Below are 21,378 nucleotides of genomic sequence, written 5' to 3'. Positions count from 1 at the left end.
AACAGCCCAGGTTCATTTCTATTTTTGCACAATCCAATGATATTGGCGCACTTGCTGTGTCATCTGTCTTGCCATAGCGCACAAACCAATGACATCGTAGCCCTTTAAGTGCTCACCAGTTGCACTATACAATGACACTTTCATTTTTGATGCTGATCCTCCTTCAATTAAGGTTTTTTTTCTCCATCGTTGCTTTCCCATCCCTCCATCCCCTCCTGCTTTACTGTTTGCCCCGTTCCCCCACTACCTCCCTCGTCACCGCTGCTTTTTTTTTGTGTGCACGATCCGATGGTATTGGAGCGCTTGGTCTGTCCTCCATCTTGCCACAGTGTTAACAGCATCTTATGGTATTGGAACACTTTCAGTGCTCACCACTTACATTACACAGTGACACATTCATTGTCCCCAGTTCCCCTGTTGGCAGCTCTGGCCGTTATGCCACATGCTTGCTTCACTTCAAAGCTCCTCAGCTGTTTCGCACTTCAAAGCTCCTCAACTGTTTTTCTCACTATCACTTCCATATTTGTTCAGCATGACCACATCAATATCAAATAAGCTATAGCAAAACCAATAGCATTGCAGAGGAAAGCCAATAGTTCTCGGCAATGCCCAAGCTATTGGCCTTGTCAATGCAAATATATTTTTGTCATGTTGTCGAGCAGCACATCGCTGTTTATCATGGCTGAAAGTCACAAAAAAAGCGCTATGATGCGACCAGTGCATGACACGTCATAGTGCTTTTTGTGTTAGGAGGGGCAGGATAATAAACTCAACATGGGGGGAGGGGGGCGAAGAGAGTCCGCATCGGATCAACATCCTGTGATTCTGGGCTTTCTGTAACTTTCAGCCATGCTGAATAGCAGATGTGCTGCTAGACAACATGGCTAAAAGACATGATCATTGACCAGGCCAATAGCTCGAGCATTGCTGAGACCTTTTGGCGTTTCGAATTCTTGTTCAACAAATGTTTTGCATGTAAATTAACTGACTTTTCTGTAAGATAATAATGTGTGGCCGGTCTTGTCAGGGGGTGAAGATTTCCACAATTTAAAGCTCCACATTTTTCTCTGATCATTGAAAACAAGGTGATGCAGCAAAAAATAAAGGCACGGGCTATGTTCCCCTTCTATGGAGTGATACTTCCCTTCCGTTTCTGACATGTACTTTAGAAAGTGCTAAATTCGAAGCAGACAAGCGTGATTTGAGCGCAGAGCAGCACCTACCTGGCTCTTGGGGCACTTATCACCATCCTTAACATCGTGTGGACGCCCGGTTCCCCTGCCGCTGCCGCCTCGTGCCACCTGAGGCTGCCGCAGGGTTGAACCACAACCCCCAGCATTCCCCTTTGCCCCGCCCACTTACGCAGGACGACGCGCCCGGAGGCGCTATTTGGTCAGAGGCTCCCTCGGTGGAGCGGGGGGACAACGTTCAGAAGCAGACAAGCGTGATTTGAGCGCAGAGCAGCACCTACCTGGCTCTTGGGGCACTTATCACCATCCTTAACATCGTGTGGACGCCCGGTTCCCCTGCCGCTGCCGCCTCGCGCCACCTGAGGCTGCCGCAGGGTTGAACCACAACCCCCAGCATTCCCCTTTGCCCCGCCCACTTACGCAGGACGACGCGCCCAGAGGCGCAATTTGGTCAGAGGCTCCCTCCGCGTCGCGGGATCGCGCGCGGGTCGGCGCCGGGAGAAGCCCGGGACAAGGGCGGGGCCGTCTGTGGCCGTCCGGGGCCGGAAGAGGCCGGGCTGGGCCACCCCTCTAATAGCTACTACCATTGAAGGTAATCAGTGTGATTGTGGATAATTGGTAACTAAAATGGTGAAAGGAAAAAGCACCAGATCAAAAACACCCGCTGGTGCTACACTAGACTCATTTTTGGTTAGGGCAACGACTCTGCTTGCACACGAAATAGAGTTGACCGAAAGGAGACTGTCCTTGGAACCTGGATGTCCCCCACTGAGATGCCAGGGTTCGCCCGCCCATTCAAACTCCCCAATTGGCAATCAAGCCTCCCCAGGTATTCCACGAGATCTAGTTGGCATTGAAGATCCTAATCCACATACGACCCTAAGCGTTGGAGACTGTGATATAACAACTGACATTCATCCAAGTCCACCGATCTCTATTGAGTCTTTAATATCACCGCCTAAGCTAAGAGAGACCAGAACCAGGAATACGTTGACCGTCCATAACCCTAGGGTCCTTAAAGCGACTTGTGCTACGAAAAGGAATGCTCTGCAAAAAAAACCTACCAAAAAGCTTCATCAGCCTAAAGCAACCCTTTCAACATCCAATCTACCTGTCACTTATGTCATTGACCAAACCTCAATTTGGGACGACCTACTTAAGAAATTAGACTCTATTATAGACCCGATAATCGACAAATTGGCAAGCATTGAAGTAAGGATCTCCAAGTTGGAGTCACGATTTGATAATTTCCCAGCAATAGCACAGAATAATGTTATCCTTGATGGTCACCTACATGGGCCTCAGCCCTGTGCACTACCCCAGCCAGAAACATCTAAAGCTATACTTACTACGATAAATACAACACAAGTACAACCAACATTCCATTTATCCCCTCTAGCGGCTCCTTTGGCGTTGGTTCTGGCACAGGTACCCCCGTTATCACCTAATCAAAGAGAGACTACTATCCATCTAATGGACAAATGTGCACACTGGATATCGTCAAATCTCAGTGCCCCTGAATGGGTATGCCAATCACTCGTAAGAAAGATTATCATGGCGAGAAGAGTTGACTGGGTGGGCTCTCAGGAGAAGAAGCTAAAAGGGGACTGTGTTATTGTGCACTTCTCGAGCACTAATGTTTTGCCTGTACTTCTTAGAAATTTTTTCCCCCCTCAAAGGAGATCGTTTGAAATAGTGCCTCTAACATATGATTACTTCTTTAACAAACGTCAATTTAAAATCCCAAGCCTGACCAGGGTAAAAAGCTCTATGGTACAGTCTAGTGCCCCTACCATTGTCAGCTCACCCTGTGTTAATACAGTATCACTGTCCAATAGATTCGAAGCACTTTCTAATCTGGAAGAATGTGATTGACTCGGGAACAATTCTTTACCTTTTACACAAATCCCAAACAAACACATGAAAGTACATGCTAATGTTATTGGACCGTGTTTTAACCTAGATATTCCAACCCATTTGTCAACTTATTGTGTATTGCCTAGTTTTAATGAACCAGACGTAAGCGAAGAAGCCAGTAACTCAGCTAATGTGGAGACTCCTTGTACCGAACGTCAACCAACCATAGCCTCCCCCTCAGATCTTAAAATCAGGATTCTATCATGGAATATCGCTGGTATAAATTCAAAGATAGACAACCCAGAGTGGTCTAAGTTTATATCAGAATATGATGTCGTACTATTGCAGGAGACCTGGTCGCTTGTGCCTACCCAGCTCTCCGGGTTTTCTGCACATACTGTAGTAGCGACCAAGGGGAAGAGGGGTAGACCTTATGGGGGCCTCTCCATATGGGTCGCAACTCATTTAGACTGCACTATCTGTGAACTAGATCTGTTCTCAGTAGATCTTCAAGGTCTGGCTCTTTTATTCAAACCTAATTTTAAACTAATTCTTATTAACGTTTACTCACGTCCATCTAGCCTATCTCAAGATTCTCCGATTTTTGACTTATTATCTACTAGTATACCAGACCTACCTAAACAGGACAGATTGATAATTGCGGGTGACTTTAACTGTCAATACGAACCGCTAGTGGATCTCCCATATATATTAGAAAACGAGGAAGATAATTGTAATTTAATACCAGATCCCCAAATCCAGAAGGTAAAGGCTTGGACCCCATTAGTTATGCAAATTAATGCATTTGTCCTTACGCATTCATTGAGGGCCTGTAATGGTCGTTTAAAATCAGACCAGCCAGGGAAACCTACCTTTAAAAGGGACAATTATTCCTCCCTAATAGACTATATTCTGGTGGAGGTATCTTCTTGGAATAGCATCGTAGACTTTACTGTCATCTCTAGATTTGACAGTGACCACGATGCGTTGTTGCTTGAGCTATTAATCCCTGTCTCTCAAGCATCTTCTACTACTGGCCCAATGCCCGACCGGAACCTTTCTCTGGTCAATAATAAAAGAAGAATCAGATGGGATGCAGTTAAACGCACCCCGGACAAAATTTTAGAACTTTATGGGCTGATTCTCCCAGCACTTCTGGAAACGGAAAGGTTATTTACCCCACTACCAAGCGACTGGGACTTACAAGCGGTAGAATCAACTTACCTGCAACTAACCTTGGCTCTTAAAATATTCTTTAATCCCCCATCAACGAAGCCCAGGCAAAATCACTTTTTTAATTCCTGGTACACTAAAGAATGTAGGCAGGCAAAATCTGCTCTTATTAATGCAATAAAAACAAAAAATAAGGTTGTATTGAAGCATTCTAGAAAGCTTTATTATGAGACTATAAAAAATGCAAAAAAGTCATGGGAGTTTGAGAAATGGGAGGCCCTCAAAATTGCCCTATCTAATAAGGACAGGAGGGGATTTTGGAAAATTATCGCCAACTCGGGTAATAAGGACGAACGATCCCCAACTCTACCGAATATTGCAGCATCTGCCTGGGAAGCCCATTTTAAGTCATTGTACTCAACTGGAGATGATCTGATCCCTACGGAGGGTCCTCTTCAGCTAGCACAATTTGACTCTTTAAATGAAATCACGGCCCAAGAAGTTGAGGGTGCTATCAAAACCCTCTCTACATCTAAAGCACCTGGCCTAGATAAAATCCCCGGGGACCTATATAAAGAAGAACCCTTGATCTGGGTTCCTTATTTATGGACCTTATTTAACGCCATCATGAAAGGTATGAATATCCCAGATACATGGCTAGGAGCTGAAATATTCCCCATTTATAAAAAAGGATCACCGTTGCTTCCTGCAAATTACAGGCCAATCAGCCTAATAGATGTAGCACAAAAGCTGTTTGCTAGAATTTTACTTAATCGTCTGCATTCCTGGATGGAAGAGATGAATATCTTGAGTGATTTACAGGCAGGATTTAGGAAAAGGGTGTCAACTGTTGACCAGCTCTTAAGGCTGCAATTATTATTCTGGAAGACAGTATCAATGGAGGGTGGCAGCCTCTATTTGATATTTGTCGACCTGAAAGCAGCTTTTGATATGGTCCCAAGGGATAAGCTCTGGGCGGTACTGCACAAGCTGGGAGTCCCCTTGGACCTACTAGTTATGATCATAAGACTGCATGCACACTGGCAACTATGCGCAGGTCCGATATGGTAAGGCAGGCCAATTAACCGCGCGCTTTCCAGTCAATAGAGGAGTCAGGCAGGGATGCGTGCTAGCCCCTACCCTGTTCTGTCTTTATGTTAACGCTTTGGTTAATCATATTAATAAAACGGACCGTGGTGACTCCCCTAGACTTAATGGTAGAAAGGTTCCAGTCATGCTATTTGCAGATGACACCCTTCTGCTATCTAAATCCCCGATGGGCGTTCAACGTGTTTTAGATAGTTTTTTAGCTTTTTGCATCGACCATGGGCTCGAAATAAATATTTCGAAAACTAAATACATGGTTTTTAATCCAGCTAATACACTCGGCCTAATCCCACACTCAATGGAACAACTCTAGAAAGGGTCTCACTATTCGATTACCTAGGGATCACACTTTCTGAGTCCTTTTCCTGGGCTCCTCAACTAGACAAAGCAGCTATGCGGCTTGCCCAACTATCTGGCGCGATATTAAGAATGGCTAAATATACCACACACAGGGCCCCTGGCCCCGCAGCAGAAATCTATAAAGTGCAAGTAAGAAATGCAGCCCTATATGGGGCAGAGTTGTGGGGCCATTCTCAGTTGAAAGGTCTTTCTCTATTAGAGAACAAGTTTATTAGACTTCTATTGGGCTTACCGCAAAGCACCCCTCTAGTACCGCTACGCCTTGACTTGGCAATACGACCAATAGATGAAGAAGCTGGCCTACGTCCTTTAACATACTGGCGAAGACTTTGGCTGACTGATGAGCTAGGGTCCTATTGTCGTGATCTTAGTTCAATAATTTCAGTTAGCACTTCTAAGAAGTTTCCCTGGCTTGTCTATATTAAGGAGATGTGCTACAGGATTGGTTTGCCTGAACTCTGGACTAGCCCTGGGGTATTCTGTTTGACGCTCTCTCGTGTCAAACTGGTCCAGGTATATAGGCAGCATAAGCTAAGTGCATTAAAACAAAACACAACTCTTGGCAGTCTTTCGAGACAGTTTTTGTTAAATAAAGACCAGTATATCTTTGAATCATTCCTGAATGAAGTGCATCCATCTCTGGCAAGGAAACTATATATCCAATTTAGGTTGGGCACCTTACCTCTTAGGGACTTTACTAAGAACTGGTCCAAACAAAGAGAAAAAAATTGCCCAGCCTGTGGAAGGTCGCCTGAGACAATAATCCATGTATTGTTTCTTTGCATTGCATATAGAGCCCCCAGGAAGTATTGGCTCATTCCTTTATGTAGGAATCTAGGATTTACAAGATGTACCGAAGCCTACCGCATCTTAGCCACTGACACAAGTACTGTTGTAGTGTTTGCTGTTTCACGTTTTTTACATGCAATGTGGATTAAGCGTCTTAAGTACTAAAAAATTGTATGCTGCTATGTATATTTTCCATGGTCTATTTAAAAAAAAAATCAATTTTTTAATCCTTTTTATTATGCTCAAGTTTGCCTTTTATATGTATTTTATGCACCTTTTATGATCTTTTTGATCGAAATAAAGTTTACAAATGGAATGGCTAAATTTTTACTGAGGATTACCATACATTAATTACTATGTTAATTTATATTTCCTCTAATTATGAAGTTATCATTTGGTCCTCTTGGTACCTGTAACTGCAATCACTATATGTTCTTGGCTGGTAGAATCGGTGTTTGTGCTAATGCACTGATATAATCAAAGAGCAGGTCTTGTAGAATATGAGCCACAGACTGAAATCTTCAAACAGGGCCAGTTGTAGTTCCAGACACGCATCATGCAGAGAGATTACAGAGTAGGCTACGACAGCACGCCTCTCATTGGGGAGAGAAGACTATATCTTCTCATGCAATCTTGTAGCATTTCAGTGATTTCAGCTAATGTAGAAAGCATGTGTTAATTTTTCATCAAATGCACTTTAGCTTTAGATTTCTGTTGTACAGTAGCCATGTTATTGGATCCCCCAAAGCCTGTTTTCTTTCTTAAGATTTGTGTTGTTATACCTGACAAAGAGTTCTAGTCGGAAAGCAAATGTGTTGTGTATCTTACCTGAAATGTACTCTCCAATGTGGAGCAGCTATACAAAGATAGATTGCCTATTTATACATTTTGTTATGTGAGCAGTGTGCTTTGATTGGTTAATTACAGACCACCTCTAGGAAGGGAGGTTGGTTGGTTTCAGAGCTTAAGGTTTTTATGTGTGTACCTTATACTTGGGACAGCGAATAAATAATCTGAAATCTTTATTACTTCACAGTGATAGCCAAAGTGGTCACATGAGCTTTGATGGTATCATTCTAAGAAGGTATCAATTTTCATATTGAAACTGTGGGCGCTCTCTCTAAGGTAATCTGCGTGATAGCCAATACTCATAGCACTCTCACGAAGAACAAAAGAGGCAATATGTCCCTAAAGACAAGATCTAAAACAGCATTTCATAATACAGTTGAAAAGTATGAATGGACTCAAAAAGTAAGTTTGAGATCTGAAATTTAGAAAACCATGAAGGTTTAGTAAAATAATAAAGTGAGATACTGAAGGCAAATTTTAAGGCTCAGTTGAACAAATTATTCGTAAGGCATACAAATCATCTGGCATGAGGCACTTAGCAATTTAAAATGGATGCAGCAATGAACAGTGTCTGGAATTAGACCAAGTCCAGTGTGTGTAGCAAATCGACAGAGAATCAGGCAGCATCCCTATTAGAGACCCACATTTTTTTGGCTCACCCCCCCCCCAAAACCGAGGGTTCACTGTAGAAAATGAAGGAAACTGCAATGTCAGTATGGTGCGACATGTTAACAAATCACTTTTCAGCATTTTAAAATATCATATAACCTTACCATCCTTACACAATCCCAATACATGAATAATGATTTGTCTCTTTCGGACCTAACATAATTCGGATGTGTCAGAACAAACTGGTTACATGAACGATAAAGATTCATGAATGAATACAAAACAGTGTGGTAGCAGAAAGAGCCTTGAAAATATCTTCAGTCTTCCTCCAGAGAACAACATGCCACACAAAATAAACAGCGCACATTTTGCTGCATGCAGTGTCAACGAGAAATATAAACACACAATGAATATTATGTAGTCAGCAGCCTTGTTTTACAAAATGAAGGAAACTGCAATGTCCTCATGGTACGAGGCAAACATATTGACATGTGAAATCACATTTCAGCATTATAAAATGTCATATAACCCTACCTGTCTAACACAATCCCAGTACATGAGTATTGGTTCATCAGTTTCTTACCTAATGTCACCCGGAAGTGTCAGAACAAAAGTTACATGAACAATAAATAGTCATGAATGAATGCAAAACTTTGTGAAAACTTAATAATTAATACTTATATAAAGAAGTGTGTGAAAAAAGTGGACAAGCACTATAGAAATAATTTAAATGAACCCCCCCACCCATAAAACTAAATAGGCATGTTAATTTTACTGTACCAGTGCTCATTAATTCAGCTCGTTTATCTCACTGATGGGTCAATTATCAGGGATTGCTTCTGTCTTGACTGCTGCATGTTTCCATCCCTGCCAGAGAGAAGTTAAAAACACTGAAATTGATGGGTGGCTGTTGTCGTTTTCAACCGGATTTGCATACTTCCAACAGTAATTTCCATTGCCCGTGTTGAAAACGGGCGTCTTTTCATTGCACACACTGCGACTTTGATTGCACAAGGCTTAGCGGAGCTGGCATCCATTGCCAACCTCAGACTGAAGCTTTAGTAGGGAACCGAGGAAAATTCCTCAACCTGAAATTAAGTGCAAACCCCAAGCCCAAATGTGCCTTGTCTCAACCCAAACTGGCCAGCCAAAGAAGATGTTTATTGACCTGGGAGATGCTTGAAGAAAATGGTAAAGCACTCCTGTCTTATTTACTTTTTTTTTGTCAAAAGTTTATTTACTTTTTTAATGAGAATTGTTTTTGGAAAACAATTTTATTAAAGTAAAAGCACAGAGTAATCGTTACAGTATTGCATTTCAGCCCAGTTTTCGTAGATTATAGTACATCAGTATTCACATACAACAGATATTTAATGAATTGGAAGATCACTGTTTCGATTTCTCCTCATCGCCATGTCATCTGTTGGAGAAGTGCAGATTTCCCCCCCTAAAAGCATTCCATCCCCCCATTTTTTGTCCCACTTCTTAGGGCAGCCCCGTTGTTTATAGACCTCCTTCTCCGCAATCGTGCATCTATCCATCTCAGCCACCCACCCAACCGTCAATGGTCGTTTGTTGGATCCCCAAAGCATCGCTATAGCCCGTTTTACCTGCAGGTACCCCAGGGCCCACATTGCTGTTCTATGTCTGTCAGGTCGGTGGCCTCCCATATATTTAGGATTCCCAGTCGTGACGGTAGTTGGAAGTGTTTACCTAGTGTGTCGCTCATTTTTTTGGTTGCTCTGTCCCACAAAGGACGTACAGTGGGGCATTCCCATAGGATATGGTAGAAAGTACTATCTTGGCTGCATCCCCTAAGGCACAGCGCATCTGCACGACTACCTATTTTGGGCAGGAGTACTCCGGAGAGATAGGAACTATGGAGTATTTTTAGGTGTATGATGCGGAAGCGGTGATTTATCGCTGTTTCCCTGGGGGACATTAATGCTGTTTGCCAATCATCGTCTTCTATTGGCCCCAAGTCTGTTTGCCGTCTGTTTGCCAGCGGTCTCGAAGAGTTTGGAAGGAGTCTGGTAAATCATTGCAGAGTTTACGGTAAGTGCAGGAGATTGCTTTTGTCAAGAGCGGTTCAGTCAGCAAGCGGTCCTCCAGGGGAAAAGAGTCTGGCAAGGAGGTCAGGTCTGGAACACTGGTGAGCAGAGCATGTCTGATCTGCAAATATCAAAAGACTTCTCCTTGTGTGAGAGCATGTTTAGTTTGTAATTCTTTAAATGTAAGAAGTTTCCCCTTGCTGACCAAATCCCCAGTATTAGTTATGCCAATGGTATCCCACTTATGAAATCCTGTGTGGAAGCAAAGTGATCCTAACTGCTGAGATGACCACAATGGTGTGACTTTATCTGCCCATCCCAGGCGCATAGTGGCCTTGTGCCAAGTGGCCACAGTTTGTGACATAGGCCCTAGGTACCGGCCCCGTCGGACCTTGCTATAGAGAGCACTCAAATACCCTTCTCGGTCTGTTTGGTATTGTTCTAAGTGGAAAGATGGGTTTGTGGGGGATCCATAAATCCAATGATTAATGGCCACCAGCTGTGATGCCCTGTAGTAGAGGTGCTGATCCGGAAGAGCAATCCCTCCGTCATACCACCCCTTCGTTAGCTTCTGGAGGGCGATGCAGGGTGCCTTCCCACCCCATAACAAAATACGGAGTTCCCCTTCAATGGTGGTAAAATAATTGTCGGCTATAGGGAACGGACAGTTTTGGAGTACATCTAAATATCTAGTGAGTGTCAGCATTTTAAATAAGGCTGCCCTTCCCAGAAGGGACAGTGGCAGCGGCCTCCCGTGCTTAACATCTTCTTGTAACCGCTTGAGGGGGCCCAGGAGATTATGTTCATAAAACAATTTGGGGACGGGTGTGATCAAAATGCCCAGGTATTTAAAACCTTCAGTGGCCAATTCAATCGTGTAGCCACGAGATAGTCTAGGCGGGCGCCCATGTAATATATACAATACAGATTTGGACCAGTTAATGGTATATCCTGCATATTTGCCAAAGTTAGTTATGAGAAGGATGTGGTTCTAGAGGTATAGACTGCCTGCAGGTGGTCCGCAAATGTTTCTGCAACTTCCCGGGGGTCTGTCACTCACCTCCCACCCTCAAGTAAGATTTCAGGGACCCATCGAGCCGCTTGATCTCGTCGCTCCAACCAAGCCAGCAGTTTGCTGGCACGTTCCCCAAGCTTGTAAACTCTGGTGTGTGCGAAGGAGTTTCGCCTGGGTCTTTTCCTGTGTTAGGGCTTTATATTCTAGTTGCTTATTTCAGGGTTTGTGGGCCGTGGCTTCAGTTGGAGAGGTATTGTGTTCTGTTTCCAAGAGGAGCAAGTCACTCTCCACTTGGGTCATCTGTTCGTTTTGATTACGAATATACCCTATCTTCAGTGCTAGGGCGCGTCCTTTAATTACAGCCTTATATGCCTCCCATATGGTGTTCGCCGAATCGACGGAGCCGATGTTTTCGGTGAAATAATGGTCTGTGTGTTCAGTTACGTCGTCTTTGATATCTGGGATTGTAAGAAGCCATGGGTTAATGATTATGGGGCCTCTGGTGTAGCGCTGGTGAAATGTAAGTTCAACCCTGAGGGGATAATGGTCGGAGATACCTCTGGGGAGCCCCTGGGGATGTTGGAAACGACCTATATCTGCAAGGGAGGTAAAAAGATTGTCAATGTGGGACATACTTTTATGTGCATTAGAGTAGTGTGTGAAATGAACTATATCAGGATTCAGCTTGAGTGAAGTCTGCCATGTATGTACTACTTCTGGGAGATGCCTTTAGAGGCTGTCTGTCAAGCGTGTCGTCCATTGTCATATTAAAGTCACCTCCCAGTATAAGAGTACCAGGGTGAGATCTATTAGTATCTTGACCAGGTCTTGTAATGCTGTCTTGCCCAACGCGTGTGGCAGATTGGCCGATATCACGTTCAATGGCCTGCCAACCCAAGTCGCCTCCAGTACCGCAAATCTACCTTGTGGGTCGGCCCATGTATGAATAGGTGTCAGGGCTAGATTTTTACGAATAAGGATACCTGTGCCCCGAGACCCAGACGTAAACCCTGCATGGGCCACAAGCCTGTATCCCCATATGTGGAGGGCCTTACAACTGTTACCCACCTGGTGTGTTTCTTGCTATAATATCAGGTCTGGCGATTGTCTTTTAAGATATTGCTAGACCACTCCTCTCTTTATTTTACTACCCAGGCCGTTAACGTTCCACGTCAATATTGATAGCCTCCTGTCTTTTGAGTCTACCATGTCTGGTAATTAGGAAGAACAAAAGAAAAATACAGTGCCTCTGTTTGTGGTACACATTGCGAACCCCCGTTCGAGGAATGGCATATGACTACAGTGTTGGCAAACCCTCCCATGTCCCACCCCTCCAAGCAAATAAATGTTAGCAGTAATCTAGCCTTCTGGACTAGCGAAATCAGGCGCATCTGAATGCTCTGTGCACAAAGAACAATAACATCAAAAACCCCAACTACCCCCCCTTTCCCTCTCTGAACCCCCCTCCCTGCCCCCCTGCCAGTGGAATCTAAACTATCCACTCCCCAACAAGGCAGAGTGCCTGTCGCCCACCCCTCCATGTGCGAGGTGCCTGGCTAACCACCTCCACCCCTCGCCTTATCAGCGCAGTATTTCCATAGTATACTTAAATGCAGTTCATTCTAGTCCAATCCTAATGTATAGTTCATGTCCTTTCTGAGATTGGAAGGCGTAAGCTCGGTACTGTCAGTCTAGCCTCAGGTGCAGGGTCAACCTTTACCCAGAGGGTCGTTGCAAGCAAATCGCAAGTCTCGGAACCTGAAAAGGCAGACTTGACTAAGAGATGTTGATACAAGCACCAAGATCTAGTGGTCTGAGTCAATGTGGCCCATCTGAGTCTCCCTCTGGATGCTGCTCTTTTGGCGCGGTAAAGGTTCGTTGGCTATTGTTGGGGCCTTTGTTGTTGGGGCCTTCTGACAGTTTCCCTATTCGACGCCATCCTTCCAGCCATTCCCAGGCCTCCTCCGGGGACAGGAAAAACCCGGTCTTACCATCAGATTCTATCCGAAGTTTGGCCGGGAACAGCACGGAATATTTAATGTCTTTGTCTCGGAGTGCTTTTTTAACATCTGTGAAACTGCGTCTTTGTGCCTGAACTTTGACAGTGAAATCCGGGAAAAATGTAATGTTGACATTGTCGATTTTCAATGGAAGGCCGGCTCGTGCTGTCTGTAAGATGACGTCCCTGTCCCGAAAGTTGAAGACTTGGAATTATGGGCATCGGAGGAGCCCCGGGTTTCTGACGCCCCCCGGGAACCCTATGGGCTCGTTCAATGGAAAAGTAACTGGAGAGACGTTTGGGTTGGAGTTTGTGGAGCACCATGTCTTCCACGAAGAGGACCACGGTCGGCCCCCCATACGTTCAGGCACCCCAAGAATACGGATGTTATTTCGTTTCGCTCTCCCTTCGTAATCTTCTAGGAGCTCTTCCATCCGTTTGTGTTGGTCCTGGAGCTAAGCAACTTGCTTCTGGAGGGTAGATGTATCAGATAGAAGGGCCGTCGTAGTGGTCTCAACTTCTTTGACCCTGGAGTCCATTTTCTTCAGGTCAGCTCGCAGGAGGGTTACCTCAATGTTCACTGAGTCTATACGTGTTCCCAGAGATGTCCGAACCCCAGCTATGGCCTCCATGACGCCTTCAAGGGTGAGCGTTTTAGCGGGGAGGACGAGGTTGTGAGGTTTTGAGATCGTCTCCTGGCATTACTTCGGTGTCTTCCACCTACTTGGTCTAGGTAAACTTTGCCAGTTGCTTTTGGGTTTGGGATTGGAGTCCTTTGTTGTTGGTCATGATTAGTGTATAGGAGACGGAGAGGTGCTGCTGTTTGGAGAAACACACCTGTAATTGCCGCCGCCTGCACGGATGACAGGACTGCCCTCCGCCGGCCTGTCGGTGTTCCAGGTGGTTCTGCTAGGTAAGGTAAATTGGGGCGTCCCTAGCCCGCAATAGAGTTTGGTCCGTTATGGGGCCAATGTCTATAATGTGGGAACCCTTTCTCCAGCACCACTTGGACCCCCAAGGAGCCAACTGAGCTCCGAATTAGTGTTGTTGCTTCAGCGGTAGTCTATAGAGGGGTCCAGAGGAGGCGAAAGGATGGCGGGGGCCGGTTCATTCAGCGATATCCACCGTTGCGTCTGTGAGCGGAGGTCTGGGACCCAATATCCTGTGCAGTCGTTGATGTGGATTAGGGACCCCTACGTTTGGTTCAAGTTTGTTGTGTGATGAACAGGCCTCTCAGTCTTGGCCTCGAGTGTCTGGGGCCGCACAGTTTGCACCCAGCTCCACTTGTAGTGCACGTTGTGTGTAGGGGGCTCATGAGGTGAATGTGGGGCCGGTGTTAGCAGTATTTTGGAGTGAATAGGTGTCCCCGCTGGGCTGTCTTGAGGTACAGCGCCGGAAGGAGTGGTCGTTTTTCAGTGCCTTCGGAGGTAGGCCGCACATCCGGGGCCTCGGTTTGGTGTCAGCCGCCAGGTTCCCAGCACCCATGGATGGCGTGGGTATCTCGATCGCAGCTTCTCCCCCTGCAGCCCCCAGTCAGCACCCTCTCACCTCAGTCGCTCGATGGCTCCCGGGAGATGCAGCAGGCTATGGTACTTCTTGGCGGCTTCACAGGTAGGCCGCAAAGCCGGTGACCTCGATTTGGCTGGTCTTCCCATTCAAGTTTAGTCCCCCGCAGTGTGCCGATGCGTTTCCATTCTGCTATGTTCCACAGCGGCGTCTGGTTGCTGTGTCACCCTCGCCGCTCCTTGATGACCCCCGGCGGGGGGGGGGGGGTACTGGAGCCCCAGGTGATGTCAATTTCACAGCCAAGGCCAGTGCGGTCTTGGCAAGCAGGTCCCGGTTGGGGCTGCTCCTCCTACTATTCTTCGGCCGCCATTTTGGCTCACTCGGGGCGTTTCAAGTCGGTCGCTATTGCCGGCTCAAAAAGCAGGTGAAGCACCTTTCTGAGCAGCGCCGCCGTGCTGGATTGGGTCGGGAAAGTTTCCCGGTGTAATTGGGAAGTCTCCCGGTCAAGAAACAGAGAAATGTTCGGATAGATCGGCGAGGGCTGCGGAGCCGCCTTAGAGAGCGACCATTCCCGTGAGCCGCTAGCCACGCCCCTGAGAATTGTTTTTATGAGAGTTTTATAGAGCACGTACATGACCTGAGGGTCTCAGACCACTGTGCAACATAAAACAACCACACAACAAAAATCAACAGGTTCTTGAGAAGGCAGTAGGGGCACGAAGAGAAATCATCACACCACAAAAAGTTACAGTAGAATGGGTACATCAGTACTAACTTAACTCTTAAACACCAAAACGATAACCCTACGCTCAATTAATATAATAAATCCACCTAACAGCATATAAGCAGAAAGACAATACCTGTAACACGTTAGTAGCTGAATCGGGCTCTGGTCTACTATAATGGAAGACATGGAACCAGGTTTTAAAATTGACGGATTACTAAAAGCACTGCAATACATGCCAGTGGCAGTCAAACGTCCATGTCATAATGAGACATGCATCTGCCTTATCCAGCTTCAATTTAGTCTTTTGAAGAGAACCAAATACAGCTTCAAAAAAGGTGTTTGCCGCAAACAATATGCTTCCCAGTTCTTTGCAAATTAGTTTTATAACCCTTGTAGGTCATTTGACAACATTTTCATGGTTTGTGTCAGACAAAGAATGTGTGCCTTACATGGGACTTATTTCGAATGCCATGGCTCACTGGGATCAAGATTTCTGATTTATGGAAGTAAAATTTCCTAGATCATATTATGCAAGCATTAGGATTTGATTCGTGGCTAAGGTGCACAGCGATTGCACACTGTGTGGGCCATTTTATGACGCAAGAGGAAGCAATATCTCATTTGTGAGTGAAAAGTTGGACTGCCTAAGCACAGCTGGCGATCCCTTGGGGTTTGCTGTCCTTTTCTGAAGAAACTTGTGTTTCTAACGTAGGTGTATTCTCATTTTAGTTCAGAACGAATCATGAGTACAATTTCATTTACTGTGTGGTGCAGTGTGCATTGATTTGGACTCTGGGGGCTTTGCAGTGGCTTGGAAAAAGTATGTGGACATCGAAGCTGTGTTTTTATACCATCTTTGTTTGCAGGATGTGTGTGGAGAATCTGTGATGTAGTGATGGCCAGACTAGAATACTTTTTTTCCATGCATGGCAGTGGCACCTACCGTTGAGTGCTGAGAGAGTTCATGTCAGCAGATGTGAACTGTAGGCTCCTACAGGACATTCCTGGGATCCTATGTGGTGGGTCAGATTTTTAGGTCTCGCTGAGCCAGCACATGCCAACAGTCCCTGAGCTGCTGCTGTCAGTCAGATTTGTAATGATTGACTCAAAACTTACAGTGGCATGCTCTGGCATTTCTGGGTCTGTAGTATCGTAAAATTAAAGGATTATAACTAAGTGCCCTTGCACTCTCTCTATTTTTCAAGACCCTCTGGTGCCATCTGCGATGAGCTGTATTAGTCTGGCACCGTAGAGCAAGGCCATACTTGGTCAGAACTGGCACACCTAGTGTGGCAAGGGGTATGCATCGCGTTAAGGCTCACCAGCGCCCACTCAGCAAGGCAGGCATATTTACGTCAACATTCCTACTCTTAATGAATATAAAATAGTCCCAGCCCGCTGTCCTTATCTAATGTTGGTAAAGCATAGGGTTGCCTCATCCTACCAGCACAATGTAAATAGACATGTACAAATAAAATGTAGAATGTTTATATGTCCCTACCGTTAGAATATCCCCCAACAAAACGTCTGCATCTCAAACATTAGTGCTTTACCTCTTCCTCTACATGGCAGGTTCCAATTGAAGCCATTTGACAGGTGTTTAATGTATGGCTATTGGTATTTTTGTTGTTGTTATATGGTGTGTGGTGCCTGGTTTCTGCTGCAGCTGCTGTGCATGGGAGCCACCAACGCTTCAGGGGGGTCCAATTCTTCAGGACGGTTCTCATTCAGTCCAAGGCCAATTAATATCTGTCAGATATGGGAGTCTGAGGGACCCCTCATTAAATTTTGCAGGGAGACTCCATCATTTTGTGTTATGCCACTGGATAAATATTAGCTGAAAACACCATCGCTTCCTGTAGCACTGTTTTAAGATGTATGTTGTGTGGAACTTCTTGACTGTAACCAGCATCAAGTGCCTGTCTGTTCACAACCCTCCCGCTTTTTGGGTGCCATTTGTCCCCCACTCTCGCTTATTGAGTACAAACTGCTAAATCACTTGGTGCAATCTTTGCTGGACACCCAGATGTAGAACACTGCTTTTCACACGTCATCTCATCCATAACACTGCAACCTATAAAGCAAGCATTGGCATAGCCAATAGGTGTCGCCTTTGGGACCTTATAAGTGTTTAGCCATGCAACAGTTGATGTTGCACTAACGATATTGTGCTGCATAACTAAATACTTCTAGGGTCCCAAAAACAAGACCTATTGGCTATTATGCAAGGCTTGTGGTATTACGAGGAAAGAATACGTGGGCCCCTTTGAGGTCTATCGAGTTTCCCATGCCTTTCTTGCGCTAATGTTCGATGGGAGGCATTACCTCCCACATGTTAAAAGGTAGCTAAATGATATAGCCTAAATTTGCTCTAACAGCCTTGGTACCCTCGGTCGGCTGTTGAAGAGATGTACATGATACACAGTTTTGGGCTCAATAGTAAGGTTAAACACGAGGACATCAGTGGTAAAAGGCCCAGATTGTCACAGTTTGAGCCGTGTAAACCCAGTCAGCCATGGTATTTCTGAAAAAGTTACCAACAATTTTGTTAATCCCTTTTTGCCTGATAATACTTCTATGGGTAGGCGGGAATTATTTTTCTGTAGTCCCCTTTTATAATTTCATTTGAGTGTTTTTTACATATTTTGTTTAGTGAAACTGCAAACTTCCTTGCAGTCTCACTGTGTACGCAGAGAGATGTTTTTTTTCGGGACTCTGGACTCCCGAGTTCTCTGGGTTTAGACTCTGTCTTCTGTACATGATAAGAAATAATGTGATTCTGGGCAAACCGCTTGATGTGCCCCGTGCCTATAAAAAGTGCAAACATATTTAATAGTTATGTGATCTAAAAATCAATAGTTCAAAAATGTGCATTTTTCCCACTTAGTGTTGTCCGTTTCAAATATTATCCCATTTGTCCCATTGAGCTCTAGTGCTAAAGCTCCCCCCATCTAGGCTCTCAGTGTATAGATTGGCATGTATATAGTGCTTTCCTACCCCTCATCAAGCCCATAGCGCGTTTGAGCTAGACTAGTAATTATCTACTCTGTTTGTATAAATGTTTGAAGGAGTGGTTGTCTATAGATGTCGTGCTCTGGTGTCATGAATGAGGTTTGGAAATGTGCTCCGGCTTTGTTGAGGTAACCATGTCGCAATGCAATATTGCACGAGGAGCAAAAGCGAAAGAGTAAAAGTGTGTGAGAGATGGGTTAGTAGTTTGCATCTTCAGGTCAGTAGTCTTGTAAATCTATTTATCCCCTAGAGATCTTCAAACTTTGCTCTTTGCACTTGTTTACAGGGCTACGGGGTCCTTAACTGTCAATCTGTGACTGAAAGCACTGTGAATGCCATTATTTTTTAAATTGTATTGCACTGTATAAAACAGGCTGCTGCATATTACTGTTTAATATAAAGCAAGTGCTTTAAATATATACATTTGAGTGATAAGTATTCATACGATAGTGTAAATATTTTTGTGTCCATTAAAAGGGTGCACTCCTTTTAACGCATACATCTATTACCTCTCAAAAAGAATAAATATTTGTTACCATGAATCTAAGTCCATTAGTTAAAAGCTACACTGGCCCTAATTCAGTCGCTTCGTACAAAACGTGCTTTTGTTTGTTGTTTTTTTACACTAAGCGTCAGAAAGCCTGCTTTGCGCATCTGGCTTAGAAGTAATGGCCCTGTGGAGTGGGCAGAGAAGACCGCCTGCTTCGCAGAGCTGTAGGTGTCATTGGTGCTGCTGGTGCATTAGAGTCCCAGGGTGTACTTGCTGCACCATTATTTCTCTGAGCATTGGAGCAATGGCCCAAGGAAGAGGACAAATGAAGCAGAGGAGACACCTTGAAGACACCGAGATGAGAGGGACGCTGAGAGATGGGAGGGAGAAGTATGGTGTGAGATGGGAGTCCGCGTCGTTAGCAAATGTCGGAAACAACAACAAGGCAGTACCTATCATTTGTGAAACGGGTGCAGTGACACTTTTGACCAGGGGCCCTCTGCATCACAATTATGAATGATTTACAATAAAAAATTGGCATGGGGCTCATTTCCTGGCTAGCATTAGGGCAGATGGCGCCCTAGGTGCATAAAAGTGGGGTGCAGCATGCAGTAGCTCAGTTTCATTCAGAAAGAGACTGGACTTGCTTTGGGATTGAATTGATGGTCAGACATGGTGGGGAAGGAGTGAAAGAAGAGGAGAGAGCCATCTTCTCAGGGTTACACACACGATTAGTGGAGTTCATTGGGGCCCACAGCACCCCAAATATGGGCAGTAGTGTTTTTAGTCAATTCTGTTCTTGTTTGATGCGGTTGCTTTTTTTTTTTTTTTTTATAAGACCCCCATCTAGTGTGGATTACGAGCTACAGAAAAGTACCCCTGAAATGATCTTATGATCCCCATCCCCTGTGATCACCCCTCCCCAAATCCTTGCCATATTATTTTGGCGGGGGGCACAACTTCAAAACATTTTGCTCAGAGCAGAAAAGTTTGAAGACCTCTGCTCTACCACCGCCCTTCCCCAGCCCTTGCTTTTGGACTTTTTCATGGCTCTCAAGGACCATTCCACTGTTCCAGTGTGATATTCTCCGGTCTCTTGGGATGCGACGAGCAGGGAGGTGCAAAAACATACAGAATATATTGATAATTTCCAAGTTTGTAACTTTCTCCTCCCTGAGGCACACGAACCATCCCTGTATCTGTAGCTCAGACCCTTTTTTTGTCCTCAGCCATGTGTCTCTGAGCCAACCCAGCTGGATGCTAACCTTCACCATAATCTTGCACGGACTGCCCTCTGGCCACCCCCCTCCCACGGTTGGCACCTCCCTCTGATCCCCTTTGAGCTTGTTGCTGCCAGGTTTGCCAGTTGCCGCAGTGATCTCTCTGGGGGTGGGCACACCCGGCCGCCCCTCCTCCCGCGTCAGTGTGGTGGTCGCAGCTCATAAATGCAGTGGTGTGCCCTGGCCAGCGCGCGCGAAGTCTGAAGGGCTTTGATCTGACGGCTGCGTGTATAATTAATGAAGGCACCAGCTGTTGGATATTTGTAAACATGGAAATAAAACGCGTTCTGCCTTTCGGATGTCTTCGTCCTTGGTATGCTGTCGCTGCCTCCACCAAAGCAAACGGCAAGGCACAACAAGCATTGGCAATGCTAGCAGATCTGGCTTTAATGTGCTGCACCCTGCACTCACAGGGTCACCTGTTCAACCTGCACTCACAGGCGCACCCCCTCCGTCGCACAGGCGCATTCCTCTCTCTGCACTCATACAGGCACATCTCTCACTCGGAGTGTGAAGGTGGAGTGCACACACATTCCTCTCACGCAGCACTCGCATGAAAGAAAAGCGTGTAACGGGTGCACACCACATTAAGCAGCACAATGCTTTAGTTCTCTGAGCTAGGAGATAAGGGTGCCAAGCATGAGACCTGCAGATGAGTCGCATACATCCACCTCTGGCTCGGTACGCCAACTCTCCACCAGTTGGTAGTGACTTATACTAATAATGTTGACATATTTTCACATTGGCTGGGCCTGTGTCTCAACACTCCTTTTTTTGTTTGTTTATGTTTTAGAAACGAAGTCACACCTTTTTGTTGCTGAAAAGCATTTTAGGCCTATTCGGGATTTAAAACCGGACTGAAGGCATAAGTACATCAAATTTAGCACCCCAGGTATACTCCAATCAGCTATGCAGCGCTGGTACCCATTTATTTCTCAGTTTTAGAATTGGCAGCGATATCGCGATCTGATCCCTCGGGGTTGGTTCGTTGCTCAGTTTGATCTACCTCTCAACAGCCTCAATTCTGGATGCTATAATAGCACAGAAGTTTGAGGTGATCAACTGAGGGAAGGGAACAGCGGGAAGGAGACCTGCAACGAAAGCACACTTATCAAATTGCTGGACAATCTATTTAATGTGCTCATTGGTACCTTGCAAAGCGTATGCAAAGGTCCCCATCTTCCATGTGATTTCAGTAACGACTGATAAATCCGCACTCAGAGGTGATTAAAAAACAGAGAGCAACCTTCAGTGAAAGGCCAGGGATTAAACGATTTCCCAATCGCATTACTTCGAATGCTTACTTACCCTTGCTCACTGATAGCAGAGCTTAGAAAGAAGAACAACCCCTTACCCAGAGCTTG

At 45.3% G+C, this 21,378-nt stretch overlaps 1 protein-coding gene across 8 annotated transcripts in view; it reads left to right on the top strand.

The window, feature by feature from the left end:
• The window catches only part of GREB1L (GREB1 like retinoic acid receptor coactivator), a 492,334-nt gene that overhangs the window by 215,873 nt on the left and 255,083 nt on the right, over positions 1-21,378 (top strand). The window lies entirely within an intron of this gene.

The sequence above is a fragment of the Triturus cristatus genome, chromosome 5_1 (assembly GCF_964204655.1).
Source record: "Triturus cristatus chromosome 5_1, aTriCri1.1, whole genome shotgun sequence".
NCBI classification, from domain to species: Eukaryota; Metazoa; Chordata; class Amphibia; order Caudata; family Salamandridae; genus Triturus; species Triturus cristatus.
The sequence above is the reverse complement of the archived record's forward strand: the minus strand, read 5'-3'. Positions and strand labels throughout refer to the sequence as shown.